Source organism: Hyperoodon ampullatus, assembly GCF_949752795.1.
Source record: "Hyperoodon ampullatus genome assembly, chromosome: 1".
Lineage (NCBI taxonomy): Eukaryota > Metazoa > Chordata > Mammalia > Artiodactyla > Ziphiidae > Hyperoodon > Hyperoodon ampullatus.
The window spans coordinates 38757706-38772842 of NC_136914.1; positions in this window are offsets into that span (position 1 = coordinate 38757706).

A 15137-nucleotide genomic window follows, 5' to 3' on the forward strand; every position below is an offset into this window, starting at 1 on the left:
GACATGTACTTGAAGACAGGGAAATGTGGTATGTTATGCAAACCCAAAGGAGCACCTGAACGGTACTCCACAATGGTGAGTGTGTGTGTGTGTGTGTGTGTGTATGTGTGTGTGTGTGTGTTGGTTAGGGGTGTGACTCTTGACTTGAATCCAAAAGAATGACTAGGATTTATCCAGGCAAAAGAGAGCTAGAATATTACAGAATATTTACAGAATAAAACAGAAAAGACTCAGTTTTAGTTTCAAAATAGGGCTAGGAAGTTCTCAAGTTGAACATAATCTTTTGATACAATTTGTGTTTTGTTTGCTTGGTTATATCTTGCTATTGTCTTTGAGTTTTTCTTTCCTTGTGTTTTACCTATGCTTATTTTATTTTCCTTTAGAAAATTCTAGACTTTCTTAGTTGTGCTAAAAGAAGTTTTTAAAAATTAAAAAAATAAAAGAGATGAATCCAACTTTGGGCTATAGACTGATAGCTTAGGGATTGGTGTTGCTACAGGGGCAACTCAATGGGAGACTCCCATGAGACAGGAGCAAACTCATGAAACTTGCCCTAATTTAGAGTCCATTTCCACAGCTATAAAAGGGGAACAGCATATCTAGTAAGGAAGTAAGAAGATACCTTTGTAGACAGATTGCTCTGGTTTTTATCTTAGCCCTGTGATTAACTTTGTAATCTTGGACACATTACTTAACATCTCTTTTCCTCAGTTTCCTTATCTGTGAAATGAGAAAAAAAAAAACCCAATACTTATTTTATAAGATTTATTGTAAGGGTTAGATGAGTCAGTATTTGTAAATATTTGTCCAGCACTAGAAAAATATTAGATATTATTATTACTGTCATCACTATGAGTTTAAAAAACAGCTACAATATGTAAAGAGCATAGCCCAGTGCCCAGCACATTGTAATAACTATTGTCTTCCTTCTCTTCCCCCTCCTCCACTTTTTCTTCCACTTTCTCATTATCATCTCTTTCAAATGGGTATTTTCAGTCAATATTTTGTCACTTCTTTCCTAAAAGAATCATAATCATGGTTCAACATTATAGTTTAATACTGAATTGTTCTCTGATTCTTTGTTGAGTTTCTATCTTTCCTTCCTGACAAACTATGAGGTACTTGAGGATAGGAACCAGGCTTAACACCAATAGTACAGTGTTGAGAATTTATGAGATGCTCCGTAAATTTTTGTTGAATGGATTATCAAATAGTTGGTAATAACCAAATACTCTTTTTTTTTAAACATCTTTAAAAAAATGGCTCTGAAGAACCTAGGGGTAGGACAGGAATAAAGATGCAGATGTAGAGAATGAATTTGAGGACACGGAGAGTGGGAAGGGTAAGCTGGGATGAAGTGAGAGAGTGGTATGGACATATATACACTACCAAAGGTAAAATAACCAAATACTCTTGATTGTGTAAAAATGGGGAAATAATCTGTCGTTGATGAAAGTTCTTTAATTTTTTTATGTTCTGAGTATTCACTCAAGAGTTAAGAATGTTTCAGGACTTGATGGAAGATTTCCAGATCGATAGCTTTAGTTTTTATCTACACCTGATAGAAACATTTGTCTTATCTTTAAAATAAAATGTTTTCATCACTTCTAATATTATTTTTAAAAAACCAGATATTTGAAAAAAATGGAAATGAAAAAAACCCAGATATTTGTCTTCTTCATTTTAATCTTTGCTCATGGACTAAGAAAATAGGGTCTTTGGAAATATTGAAATTTTACCTATAATGTACATGTTTCAGTGAGTTCTTATTCTGTGATTTGGTAGACCCAGGGATATTATCACTAATGTAATTGATTTACATCTTTTTCTTTCTCCTAGTTTCATACTACTCATCTATTTTCTTATAAAGTGCAATTCTGTCAAGAAAGGTATCTGGAAGTACTTTACACAGTCATCTGCATAGTCCTTCATCGAATTAAGTAAGCATCAGCCATTCCTACTGCCATTTGCCATTAAAAAATGAATTGGTGATTGACATGGAAAACATGCACAGGTCAGTTCCCAACAGAACATTTCCTTGTTCTTCCTTGTTCTATACCAGATTTCTGACCTTAGACTTGTGTTTTGATGCTTTCATTACTTTATCCTGATTCAACTTGGGTTTAGTAGTTGGTTTTCCTTTCCACCAGCTTCTGTTTTGATAATAGGTTGAGAAAAATTGTGTCCAGGCATTTTAGGCATTAAATCACTCGGATCTTGTCCAAAAATTCCCCACATATGTGTTGCCCCTCATTTGTTCAATACAATAAAATCACCCACAAATACACAGAGTCAGCCAAGGAACACATGACCCGTGCAATTGCCCAGATTGCCGTGCAATTGCCCAGACCCGTGCAATTGCCCAGATTGCCATGCAATTGCCCAAAGCAGTCTTTGCTTCTTCTCATCCTGATCTTGATCACCCTTCTTTGTGTTTCCTTGGTTTTGTTTTGACTTCCTGATCTTTTTTATTTTTAAAATTTGCTCTTGAGGATCTATTTCGTCTCTCCTCTCTGCTTTGGATTTGGTTTCCTTTATGTCTCCCATTTGGCTCTTGACCCGGATTTTGATTGTCTGCAACTTTGGGTGAAAGACGCCCTCCCCTAGCTCTGCCCAGAAAACCCCACTGGCTTGGTCCACCACTGATTATTTCCTCCTCCCCACATGAGAGAAAAAGGATTTAGACATGTAAGTCATTCTTCCTAGTTGAGTTTTTATGCAGTTAAGTGGTCAACACCATTTCTTAACTAGTCATAACCCTTTGAGACATAGCTGAAAAATTCAGTATAATTTATTTTCTTTTCTAAATTTTGTCTTTATATACAAGCTAAAATTATGTCCACATGTATCAATAAAGTGGCTCAGTAAATTAATAAAGTCAGGCAAATTAGTAAAAAGATAACCATACTAGTTTTATGACATTAAAGTGATAAATGTACAGATGCCTTATTGATTAAAAAAATACTTTCAGTTAGCTGCATCTAAAGTCTAATCATTTGGTGAGATAGTCATAAACATATATAAATGAGATAATAACTTAACAATACAACTTTTTCAGGGCTGTCTTGCTAATAGCTGATTGGCCTAAACATTTGAAAAAAGTTTAGTATTCACATGTTTTTCATTGGTATTTAATTTTGATAGAGGAGGGCTTAATATTTCTATGGCATTTATTATACTATACAGAGGGAGGAATAGTTCAAATATAACAGCAGCACTTTCTTAAATAATATTTATTTTAATTGACAAAAATAGTTGAAGAGCTATGAAGATATGTCCTAAGATTTTTTTCCTATAAGACTAGAATACAATCTTCTGGGGGGGTATATATTAAAGTAACATTGTGTATTTTATATATAGATTACAGATAGAAAGACGGATATAGGATTTTTTCCCTACTTGGGCTAATTCACATCAGATAATTTCAGAAGCCAGCATTTTATAATTCACTTAACCTATCCCAGGAAAGCATAAACTATATACTAATGCAGATGTTTGGAAGGGAAAATGTATTTTTTCTGAGTGAGAAGTAGAAAGTGACATCCATTGAGATTTAAATGATAGCATGTGACAGTAGATGCTACAATAAAAAGTCATTATGGGCTTCGAAGTAACAAATTATCATTGAACAACAATCTCAGGAAAGCATTAACAAAGCAGTATTTGGATGAGTGACTTGATCTATCTACATAGGGGTGAGTAGAGGGTAGGGTAGAAGAGGTACAGCTCTTTATAGCTCCAATGACTAGGAAAAATAGCTTGAAATGGCTGGTTCAGACATAGGTGGCAGACATCTTTCATCAAAGGAAATCATATGATATCCTTTGCAATACTAGAGTTAAGAGTACTATCATTTTACTTTTTGGCTTAGGAACTTACAAACTATACTCATTTGAATTCATTCTGCCTTTACTAATTTTTGAACCCATATAGAATTCTTGAGAAGTATTTAGGAGTATGATTAATGGTGGACTAGTCTGACAGCTATAAATTTAAACAGTATACAAAAGTTAACATAACTAATTAAAAAAATAAAATTTTTTGTCAAACAATACCCTTCCGTGGCTATGTTTTTGGATAAGAAGTGGTAGGGTAATCTTTAAATACCAATTAACTGAATAGATGGGATAACATGACCAAAGTCCATAATGCAGGCATACTTTCACAGTTTTTCTCTGCTGGTCTCCTGTTTTTGGAGTGAATTGACTAAGAGAAGGAAACTTTGCTTAAATTTAATGCTGAGAACATGCCTGATACTTTGAGATTTTCTTGGCTTCAATGCATTTTATTGATTTCCATTCTTATTATGGATGCCATTGTAATATTTTTTTATATTAATAAAAAGTGTTCACTATTGTTGAGAAAGAAGTGTTCAAATGTGTCACTCTTAGACTATACATGAAGATATGATTTCTCCGCTTCTCCACCAGATGTCTAAGCATTGTTTGTGAAACCATGTGTCTTGGCAGTGGTTGAAGTATGACTACTCTTTTCTTGGATATTCCTTAGCTTATTGATCTGCCAAACTGCTTCTGCCAAGGGAACAGTATGATAATCAGTCTTTTTACCAATATTTTTTGGTTTGGTTATTATAATTGAATACAATTGTATAAGACTTACTGTCGAATTACTGTATACCTATCTATTATTTAATAGCAACTGTAATTATTATTGATTCTGATTATCTGATATAAGAAAGTGGGCTGAAGGTGCATAACTTTCTTTGTTATTTTGGCTCCTTATCCTTCACTGTTTTTGCCTCACAGACCACTTGGAGAAGCTGATGAAATCCTGGATTCCTTCTCCAGAAAAATACACATGTGCTCATGTATGCAGAATTTCAACTATGGTTTCCAGAGGTTGGTGGGTCATTGAAACCCAACCAAGGCACAGTGGCCTCCAGTTTAAGAACTCCTGCTTGGTGTATTTAAGGTTCCACCTATATCCCCACTGCACTCAACATTCCCAACCCATAACCTCTTACTACACATTCCTATGACTCTACAGGAGAGGGCTCGCCCATGTGTAGGACAGGTCAGGTGCCTGGATGTTAACACGCCAGAACACCTTTCAACCAATGATAAATACCCTAGTTTCATCATCCATCAGGCAGGACAACTTGGAGGCATTTTCTGCACCATCTCCCAGGGGTCCCCAGCAGCAAAGGACCCCATTGACCACAGTGGTAACCTGCTCACGAACATGCTGATACTGGCTTTCTTCCCTTTCCTGTCCCACTCCCCTACTCTCCAACTGATGTTTCCTGGGATCAGCTTTCAAATAATCTTCTTGCAATCAAATCCTAATTAGAGTCTGCTTTTGGGAGAACCAAACTCTTCCAGTTATTACTGCCATTATAATAAATTACCTTAAAATTTAGTGACATAAAACAAGAATTTATCATTTTATTATGCTCATGTAGTCTCTGGGTTAGGAATTCAAGCAGGGCACAGTGGGGATGACTTGTCTCCACTCCATGATGCCTGGAACCTCAGGTGGGAGTTCTCAAAGGCTGAGGATGACAGCTGGGGTCTGGAATCACGCACATACCTGAGGGCTGGGCTGGAGTGACTTAATGGCTGAGCTCAGCTCAGAGTGGCGACCTGAGAACCTACAGGCAGCCTCTCCAGCGTGGAAGTATCAAGGTGGTCATTCTTATTACATGGTGGCTAGCTTTCCCCAAGGTGAATTTCCCAAGAGAACTGGGTAAAAGCTATATGGTCCTTAGGATCTAGCCTTTGAACTTGTACAGCATCACTTTTGCTACATTCTTTTGATTACAAGATCATTACTAAATTGGCCCAGATTTGTTGTAAAGTGTGTCAGAGAATTTGCATACATATTTTAAAACCTTCACACATTTAAGACAGAGTTATAGCACAGGTAGGAGGATTTGGTTCCTAATGAAGAACATTCTCCCTGCAAAAGCTTTAGTAAGTAAATATGGAAAACTAGATTTACAATTTTTTAATTCTGTTATTCTACCACATTTATGATTTTTATTAGCACAGGTGTAGCTATAAATGAGCCAAGAACTGATAAGTCAAATTCATTTTTGTAATTTAATCTAATTTAAAATATACTGAGAGTGCATTATTTAAATAAATATTTCAGTAAATTATCTTTTAATGGGAATAATAGAGTGAATTTACTTTTATAGGATTTTCTTGAAACTGATCATACATGTAATTGCATTTTTGAACATTTGTTGTAATTTGATACTTTAATAAATATGAATTTGGTCTTGAATTCTAAGTTTAAATTAGGCAGAGAAAACTAAAGAAGGAAATACCGGAAATTATTTTACGATGAATAAGGGATAACGTACAGAGGTCTATGTGTATTAAACAGTACTAAGTTCATGTCAACAGGAGTTTAGAAAATTGCTTCCTCTTTTGATAGGAAAATCAAAGGATAAATCATAATATCATATTGTACCTTGTCTGAAATAGGACCTAAAAGCTCTTTTAGTTCAAACTCTTTACCTTCTTTTAGATGAAGCCTTGAGAGATTATTTATGGAGACTTTTAAATGCATAATTTTGCTCAGTTTGCTTGTCTACAATGATCAGAACAGCCAGATAAAGTAAAACTGTAGAAAGAGGAAAATGATCAGTGGTTGTCAGGGGTTGGGGGGAGGAATAGGGGATAAATAGGTGAAGCACAGGGGATCTTTAGGACAGTGAAATTATTCTGTATGATACTGTGATGGTGAATGCAAGACATTATGCATTTGTCTTGTATTCACCATAAAAGTGTACAACACAAAGAGTGAACCTTAATGTACAGACTGAATTGTGTTCAAATGTTGAGACCCAAACTAATGTAATTATATTTGGAGATTAAAGCCTCCAGGAGGTAATTAAAGTTAAATGAGGTCACAAGGGTGGGGCCATAATCTAATAGGACTGGTGGCCTTATAAGAAGAGGAAGATCTCTCTCTCTCTTCCACCCTTTTCCCCCTCCCTTCCTCCCTCCCCCTCTTTCTCTCCCTCTGTCTCTCCCTGTGAGCACACACTGAAGAGAGGCCATATGAGAACATAGTGAGATGGTGGCCATTTGCAAGACAGAAGAGAACTTTACCAGAATGTGAACCCTGCAGGAACCTTGATCTTGGACTTTCCAGCCTCCAGAAGCATGAGAAAATAAATGATGATATGCATGAGAATACTTGAGAAATGTCTGTTGTTCTGAAATAAGAAAACAACATCTATTTCATTATGACTCCTCTGATTAGATGATTGATAGCAATACAGGCATTCCCCATCAGAGAGGAGACTTGCTGGACTTGATGACATTCTGTTAGGTTCCTTGGACAGGATTTGACAGTTTTGCAATATTAAAATATGCTCATTTGCATCTTCCTCAGGAACATCTGGAGGGGGGGAAAAGTGGCTTTGGAAAGCTGTTCAGCTCACAGAACACTGGGGCTGAGCAAACATTCCAGCTCTCCCTCACTGGCCATCACTCACACCCAATGTATTTATTCTTTTTCTCTGACAAGAGAGCAACATTTGGAATAGCTCAAGCTGCTGAGTTAATCATCGAGACACCATGGGGATGTTTTAAGCTGTGGGCCTACTCACCTTGTATGATTTGGAATCAACACAACCAACAGGCAGAGTAAGGCAAGCACTGTAGCTTGTCCAGTGCAGGGTAATCAGATTTCCTACCTTTCAGATTTCTTCTCTTTGTTTAAAGCATCAGTGCCAAGGGCAGGAACTTGCCAGTATTTCAATGAGTCATTGGCTTCAACTCAGCATTGGCCCCAAAATATTCTTACCTAACATGGGTACATGCTTCTTGCCTTTTATCGTATTGTGCAATTTCACTCTTTTTCCAAGTACTGGGGTTCAGAAGCTGGATTTTATCTTGTTATTCTTGCGTTGTGGTAGAACCTTCTGAAGTCATTCTCTATACCTACAACTCCTTTCCTCCTTCCCAACACCTACCAAAGTGCTCTAAAACCAATAACGCTTCACTACCAAAAAATATTATCCCCCATCCCCTCCTTATGATTCCAGGTAAAGCCAGACTTTGAGGTCTGATGCTTAAAAGAATGGTTCCTTACGTTGTTTTTAGTAGACAGATATATATCTTTGCTTTGCTAGATAGCAGCAGTTATTATAGACATTGCATACTTATATTGAGTTATAAAGTCAAATATAAGGCATGAGCAGGCAGGTAACTTTTGTCCAGAACATGGCTTTTTCAGTAGTGAAAAGTTTTGAAGGATCAAATAAGATGCTCATTGCCTTAAGTTAGCTTGTAAGTTATCAGGACTCTTATCAAGAACTTAAAATATAAGTTGAAGTCAAGGTATGTCCCTTTTCTAAAGGGATAAATTAGGAGGTTGGGATTAACATATATACATTACTAATACATATATATATATATATATATATATATATATATATATATATATATATAAAATAGATAATCAACAAGGACCTACTGTATAGCACAGGGAACTCTACTCAATACTCTGTAATAACCTGTATGGGAAAAGAATCTGAAAAAGAATAGATATATGAATATGTATAACTAAATCACTTTGCTGTATACCTGAAGCTAACAACATTGTAAATCAACTACACTCCAAAGTAAAACAAAAAAATTTTTTTAATTGTTATAAAAAAATTCTTTTAAAAGGTGAAATTAAACTATGTCTAGGAAAAAATACTTTTGCCTGTTAAGTTTGAGAAGTATGTAAGTGTAAATCTTTCCATTTTCATTTGTAAAGCTGAATTATAGCAATGATGATGATGATTGGGACCTATGGCTTGAAAGAACTTCTATTTATCATGGTAAATTGATATCAAAATTTTGAAAATTCTCTATAGATCTCACATAGCATAGTTGAAGCCAAAGTGTTTTGGGGGCTTCAGTTATCTGGGTAGTTGCTTCAGACTTCTGCTTTATTTGATAAGGGCCAAAAAGTCAGTCTATGTTTCTATAACAGGTGATGGTCAGGAAGACCAAGATACCTGGAGTGTCGACTAGAAAAAGAGTTAAAGAGATAATTTCTACTTTTCCTTTCCAGTAGCAAGAATTTTGTAAAAAGTTCTCTGAAGTGCTTTTATAAAATCTCCAAAGATTTTTTCCCCCATTTCTCTGATGCTTTTGTCTTAATTTCTCCCATGGTAGCACCGTTGTTTAACACACTGGAATTAAATTATTAGAACAAATAAGGTTCTGCCAGCTTTTTGCTGTTAAAAAATGGTTTCCTTGTTTTGGTTCATCTCAGTTAACTGAAAAGGTCCTCACCTAATCATGTCCTCTTGTCATTGAAAGGCAGGAAAGGAACTAACACAGCAGAGAAGACTATTTTCAAAATCAATCCTTCACATTTAAAAGAGAGATCCATCCCCTCCAGAAGGTGCAAGCACAGTCATTAGAACTGAGACCTCCATCTTTTCAAGTGCCCTCCCATTTTTTTCATACTGAGAGGAGCTTTTAGGTGCCTGCTGGGCTAACTAAAATAGATGGCTTTTTTTCTTTAATGGGGTTCAGTTTGACTTTCTGTCATTGTGGTCAATGACACAAGACCTTTTCCACTGTCTGAATGTTAAAAGAACATCATTTTCCCTCACATCATTTGAGCTGCATTATTTCCACTCACCTGTCAGCTCATTGTCCTTCTTTGGGGGTGTTCTTTGATCCTGGCTCTAACATGTCACAATTTCCCAAGAATGCAATGTACATGGGGTCCACTGGGTAAAGGTACTTCTCTTTTCTGAAACTCTTCTATGCTGTAAAGGAGAACAATGAGTCTTTGAGCTGTCTTTTCTGCTTTATGTTTGATCTCTGAGACAAGGAAGAAACATCATTCTCCTACAATTTCCTTCCCTTGCAATTTGTGCAAGATCTATCTGTAAAATGACTGAAAGGACCCCATGCCCACCTTGATATTTGACTTAGTTGTTCATTTTTCCATCTCAAGAGGAAAGCTTCACTTGGCACCCCAGTTCTCAGGCAGCACATAACTGTCCTTAAAACCATCCTTACAATGTCCTTGGTGACAGCTGTATATCAGACTCAACTCTTGAGCCCACCAAATCAGATTCATCAAGACAGGCCTCTCCTGTACCTTAAACAACTCAAATTACACTCACCAAGTCACAGCCTCTAAATCACAGAGCTCTGAGTACCATGGATTGTGCATTTAGAAAGTACTAGGTGTGGAGCTGCTTGCTTTACACACTTTGATTCCATTGAACTCTAGGAACGATGCTAGCAGGAGGCATAGTTCAACCCTGTTTTACAGCTGAGAAGACTGAGGCTCAGTGGGGGTAATAACATTTTCCTAAAGTCATCAGTAGTGACAGAACTAGAATTTAAACTCGGATTTTCTGGTTCCAAAGCCAACACCCTGAACTTCTATCATATGCCAGAGACTTCCTCTTCTACTTATCCTGCGTATATCAGGGAGGCTGGAGCAGGGAAGGAGTTGGCAATGGACTGATTGAAAAAAGACAGAGTAGGCTGTGACGATTTTTTTGACTTTTGACCTCAAATATAGTTTTATGCAGAAGTGAGGAGAAGAGAAAGTAAGACCCCTTTCCCGAGACCCTCTTGGAAGCACAGAAAATGTATTTTCCCCTCAAAGGTCACTGAGCCAATATTTGAGTATTCTCTGGGGTTATTTGACCTCGACTCCTGGAAGGAGCAAGCATCCCATTAGTAAGTAAGGCTTTGATACTCTCAACATTTTGGATAAAACTTGCACTCTTTGTCCTATGACAATGTCAAGGGTATGGGAACATTATTGCCGTGTGTCTCCCTCGCATCTCTTTTGTGGGTGCGCACTCCTGAAGGGTCAGTGCAACAGAGATATCCACTCTTTAAATGGCTCTGAGGAATGTTGCCAAGGAGTCCACTTACATTATTTAAAGACCTTTTAAAAGAGAACCCTCCCCCCTCTAGCACACTCTTGGCTGATAATCCCCATTGAACAATCTGCTGCTATATTTCTTGGAGACATTATTTAAAATCCTTTTAAAGTGCAGTTTTTCCTACTTCCCGACGATTGATACGTGTGAAGGGCTTAATAGTATGGGGGGGGGGGTGTTAGGGAGGAGAGAAGGAGGGTGACTGCTGCTTAAATGGATTTAAAAGAATGTTGCAGCCATATTTCATAACCATGATGTCTAAAAGCCTACAGTAAGGGGAAAAAGGAGTTGCTGCTTCTTTTTCTGGGCATTAAAAAAATGGGAATATATTCCTGCTGAGTTTTCCTTCACCTGCGTAAAGAACCATCAGAAGATGACCAGCCAGTCTGTAGTGGTTTAACATCTATCCAGAGCTCAGTACTCATTTGGAGAAACTGGAGGAGCCTTCAGAATTTTCTGAAGTAGAGGCTGAAAATGCAAATGTCTACAGAGGCCAGGAGGAGTGAAGTGGGCTGGATGTAAGACAATAAGGACTCATGTATAATGTTATATTTAAATCCAGATATATGCATGTGCTATATGTATACATACACACTCTATATATACATATATACACATGCATATAATATACACACATATATACATATATATTTATATAAACACATATACACCTGGCTTTCAGGTAAGCTTTCAAGTAATACATATAGCTGATATCATTGAGCACTGTGTTCCAGGCACCCTTCCTAAACTTTATGTGTAGTATCTCATTTAATACTCACCTCACTAATACGAAGTATATACTCTTATTACTGTCTTTTTAAAAATGAGAAAACTGAGCCACTGAAAGAAAGATAAGTCACTCGGCTGGTGAATGGGACAGCCAGGAATCCCACCTGGGCATCTGAGCGCTCACTCCAGAGTCCAAGTTTTTTTGTTTTGTTTTGTTTTGTTTTTTGTGGCACGTGGGCCTCTCACTGTTGTGGCCTCTCCCGTTGCAGAGCACAGGCTCCGGACGCGCAGGCTCAGCGGCCATGGCTCACGGGCCCAGCCGCTCTGCGGCATGTGGGATCTTCCCGGACCAGGGCACGAACCCGCGTCCCCTACATCGGCAGGTGGACTCTCAACCACTGTGCCACCAGAGAAGCCCCAGAGTCCAAGTTTTTAATCATTACACTTTTCTGAGTGCCCAAGCATCCTCTCATAGAGGTAGAAAAATTGCCCATGTAGGAGTCCACAAGTGAACTGTGATCCTCTTGCTGCCCCATTGTGATTCTTTTTCCCTGCTATCTTAATCGCTCAGCCACATCGCTAAGGTGAACACAGGGTTTTGAAGCATTTATAAGACCTGATTACAGAACCTAGTTCTCTTCATAGCAGATTTGGGTATTTATTCACACAGTTGCTTTACAGGCCATCTAAGCCTTCCAAAATTAAAGTATGTTCAATTAAAAATAAATAAATTAAAGGATCTGAGGAAATTTAGAACTTGAATCTGGGAATTATTTAATCAAGTAACCTCATCTTATACATGAGAATACTAAGACCCAGAAAGAGAAAGTGACATGCTTAACATGACACATTTGGTGGCAAATACAGTGCTAGAATCCAGGTATGTTATTTGCCACTCTAGCAAAATGTTCCTCCTATCCCTGTTTCTATGCAACTTTGCCCTTTACCACACCCTGGGCTTGGCCATGTGACTTAATTCAGCCAATGAGATATTAGCAGAATTGTGAAAAGCACTTGTATCATGGGACTTGCTTGCTCTTGTACCTCTGCCATTTCCATAGGGAGGAGAGGGTGAGAGCTTTAGATGATGGAGACTCATTTTTTTTTCTTCTAAAATGTTCTACACTAAAACTCAGCTAAAGTTAAAAAACCAAACCTGATATTGAGAGACGTTTTATTACTTGGGTCTCAGCTCAGGTATCACCTCCCGAGAGAAGCCTTCCCTTGACAACTAATATAAAATTGCCTCTTATCCCCCTAGCTACTCCAGCACAGTACTTTGTTCATGTGTCTGAAATTATATATATATATATATATATATATATATATATATATATTACCTATTTGTTTATTTTCTCCACCAAAATTGAAGTTCCATGAAACTAATCTTACCTGCCCTGCTCACCTCTATAATCCTGGCACCTATTACACTGCCTGGTACATGGTTGGCCTTCACTAAATATTTCTGAAGAAAAAAGTTATAAAGTATTTGCATTTTGCCTGTTAGACATTTTGGGGTCTAACTTTCTACTAAGGGCTGCTCAACCCTTAGTAGAGTAATTGGTCTAAGGAATTAGGAAAGGCATTAGAGAGGAGGTGGCATTGAACAAGGCTTGAGAGAGAATATTTCACCAAGTGGTGTGGGATGACATGAAGGCAGTGGCACTCCAGCATAAATAAAGACCTGGGAGTATGAAAGTTCTCAGTATAACCGGAGCAATCCAGCTTGGTTAAAACTTAGGCTCACGTATTCATAGTGAGAATGGGGGAAGATGAGCCTTAAATGTTTCTTGGCTCCAAATTGGAAAGTGTCTTGAATATCACCCTAAAGGATTGTATACTCTGTCTTTTAGATCATAAGGTTTTGTTTTTTTTTTTTTTTTTTTGCGGTACGTGGGCCTCTCACTGTTGTGGCCTCTCCCGTTGCGGAGCACAGGCTCTGGACGCGCAGGCTTAGCAGTCATGGCTCACGGGCCCAGCCGCTCTGCGGCATGTGGGATCTTCCCAGACCGGACCACGAACCCGCGTCCCCTGCATCGGCAGGCGGACTCTCAACCACTGTGCCGCCAGGAAAGCCCCATCATAAGGTTTTTTAAAAAAATTATTTTTTTTATCCATTCACATTGGTTGAAATTTAAGAAAAAATTTTATTTTTATACAATTTTTAAAGGTTACTTTCCATTTGCAATTATTACAAATTATTGGCTATATTCCCTGTGTTGTACAATACATCCTTGAGCCTATCTTACACCCCAATAGTTTGTACCTTACACTCTCCCATCCCTATATGGTTGCCACTCCCCTCCCCACTGGTAACCACTAGTTTGTTCTCTATATCTGTGAGTTTGCTTTAGATCATAACCTTTTTAAGCACCAGTGTATTTTGGGAAGGGAATTCTGCTGGTAGTGTGAAAGGTGAAGGTGATATAAGAGAAAGCTGGAGGCAAGAGATCACTTAGAAGACTGCTGTCAATAGTCCAGGAGAGAGATGATGACTAGTACAACTAAGATGTGATAGCAGTTTAAAAAAAAAGGGAGAGAAAAGGTTTTAGACACATTGAAGGGAGAGAATTGATAGGTTTTGTTGACCAATTTGACATAATGGGTGAGGAAAGGAGTCAAAGGAAAACTCTAGTTCTCTTGCTTATATGACCTATGAGATGCCAAGCTGGAGAGAACAGGAAGAGAAACAAGTTTACAAGAAGATCCTGAGTCTTGGATATGTTGGGTTTGAGAGGCTGGAGGTTTCGCTTTAAAAACTCATTACATTCAAGGCTTATGTCTGGAGTTATCCCTCCAAACATGCAATAAGCATGAGCCTTCTGAAATGGTCATTCATTACCTTTGTTTTAAAACAGCTTTCTCTACCTGTGCACTGTCCATAAATGGACATCATGGTGAGTTAAAACAAGCACTTTTTTTTTCTCCTCTGCTTACACTGTAAAGCCAGTGACAGAATTCAAGATATTTTGCATTTAAGTTTTGATGGAGGAGGGAGATGAAAAGGAATGGCTCTATTCTCTGGTTATTTTACCACTCAACATTCCTGAGCCAAATCATTTATAGTCATGAGAAATGAGCTGGTTGGTGATGAACACAAGGTGTGAAGATAAACTTGGGTCTATAATGCTGAGGCCCCTCTGCAAAGAGACAGAAGGGTGTTGATGTTTGCAGAAACTAGATGAGCTGAGCAATGGGCTGTAGGGAGCATGTTTTCTGTGCCAGAGAAGAAGAGTTCACAGCAAAAGGTCAGAGCTACCTAGTTGGCATGGTGCTCCTAGACCCAACTCTCTTGGAAGCTTCAGATGAATTTGATGTATGTAATTCAAGCCATATGCATTCTAAAGATATATTCTTAAAAATAACCTACACATTTGCAATCTCTCTCGACAATTCACACATCTATATTATAATCCTCACCATCAAGAAGTTCATCTTTGAATCTAACCTTATTTGTTAGACTCTGACCACTTCCAATCTAAGTTATATGTACCAACAGAGTCTGTGAATATTTCTA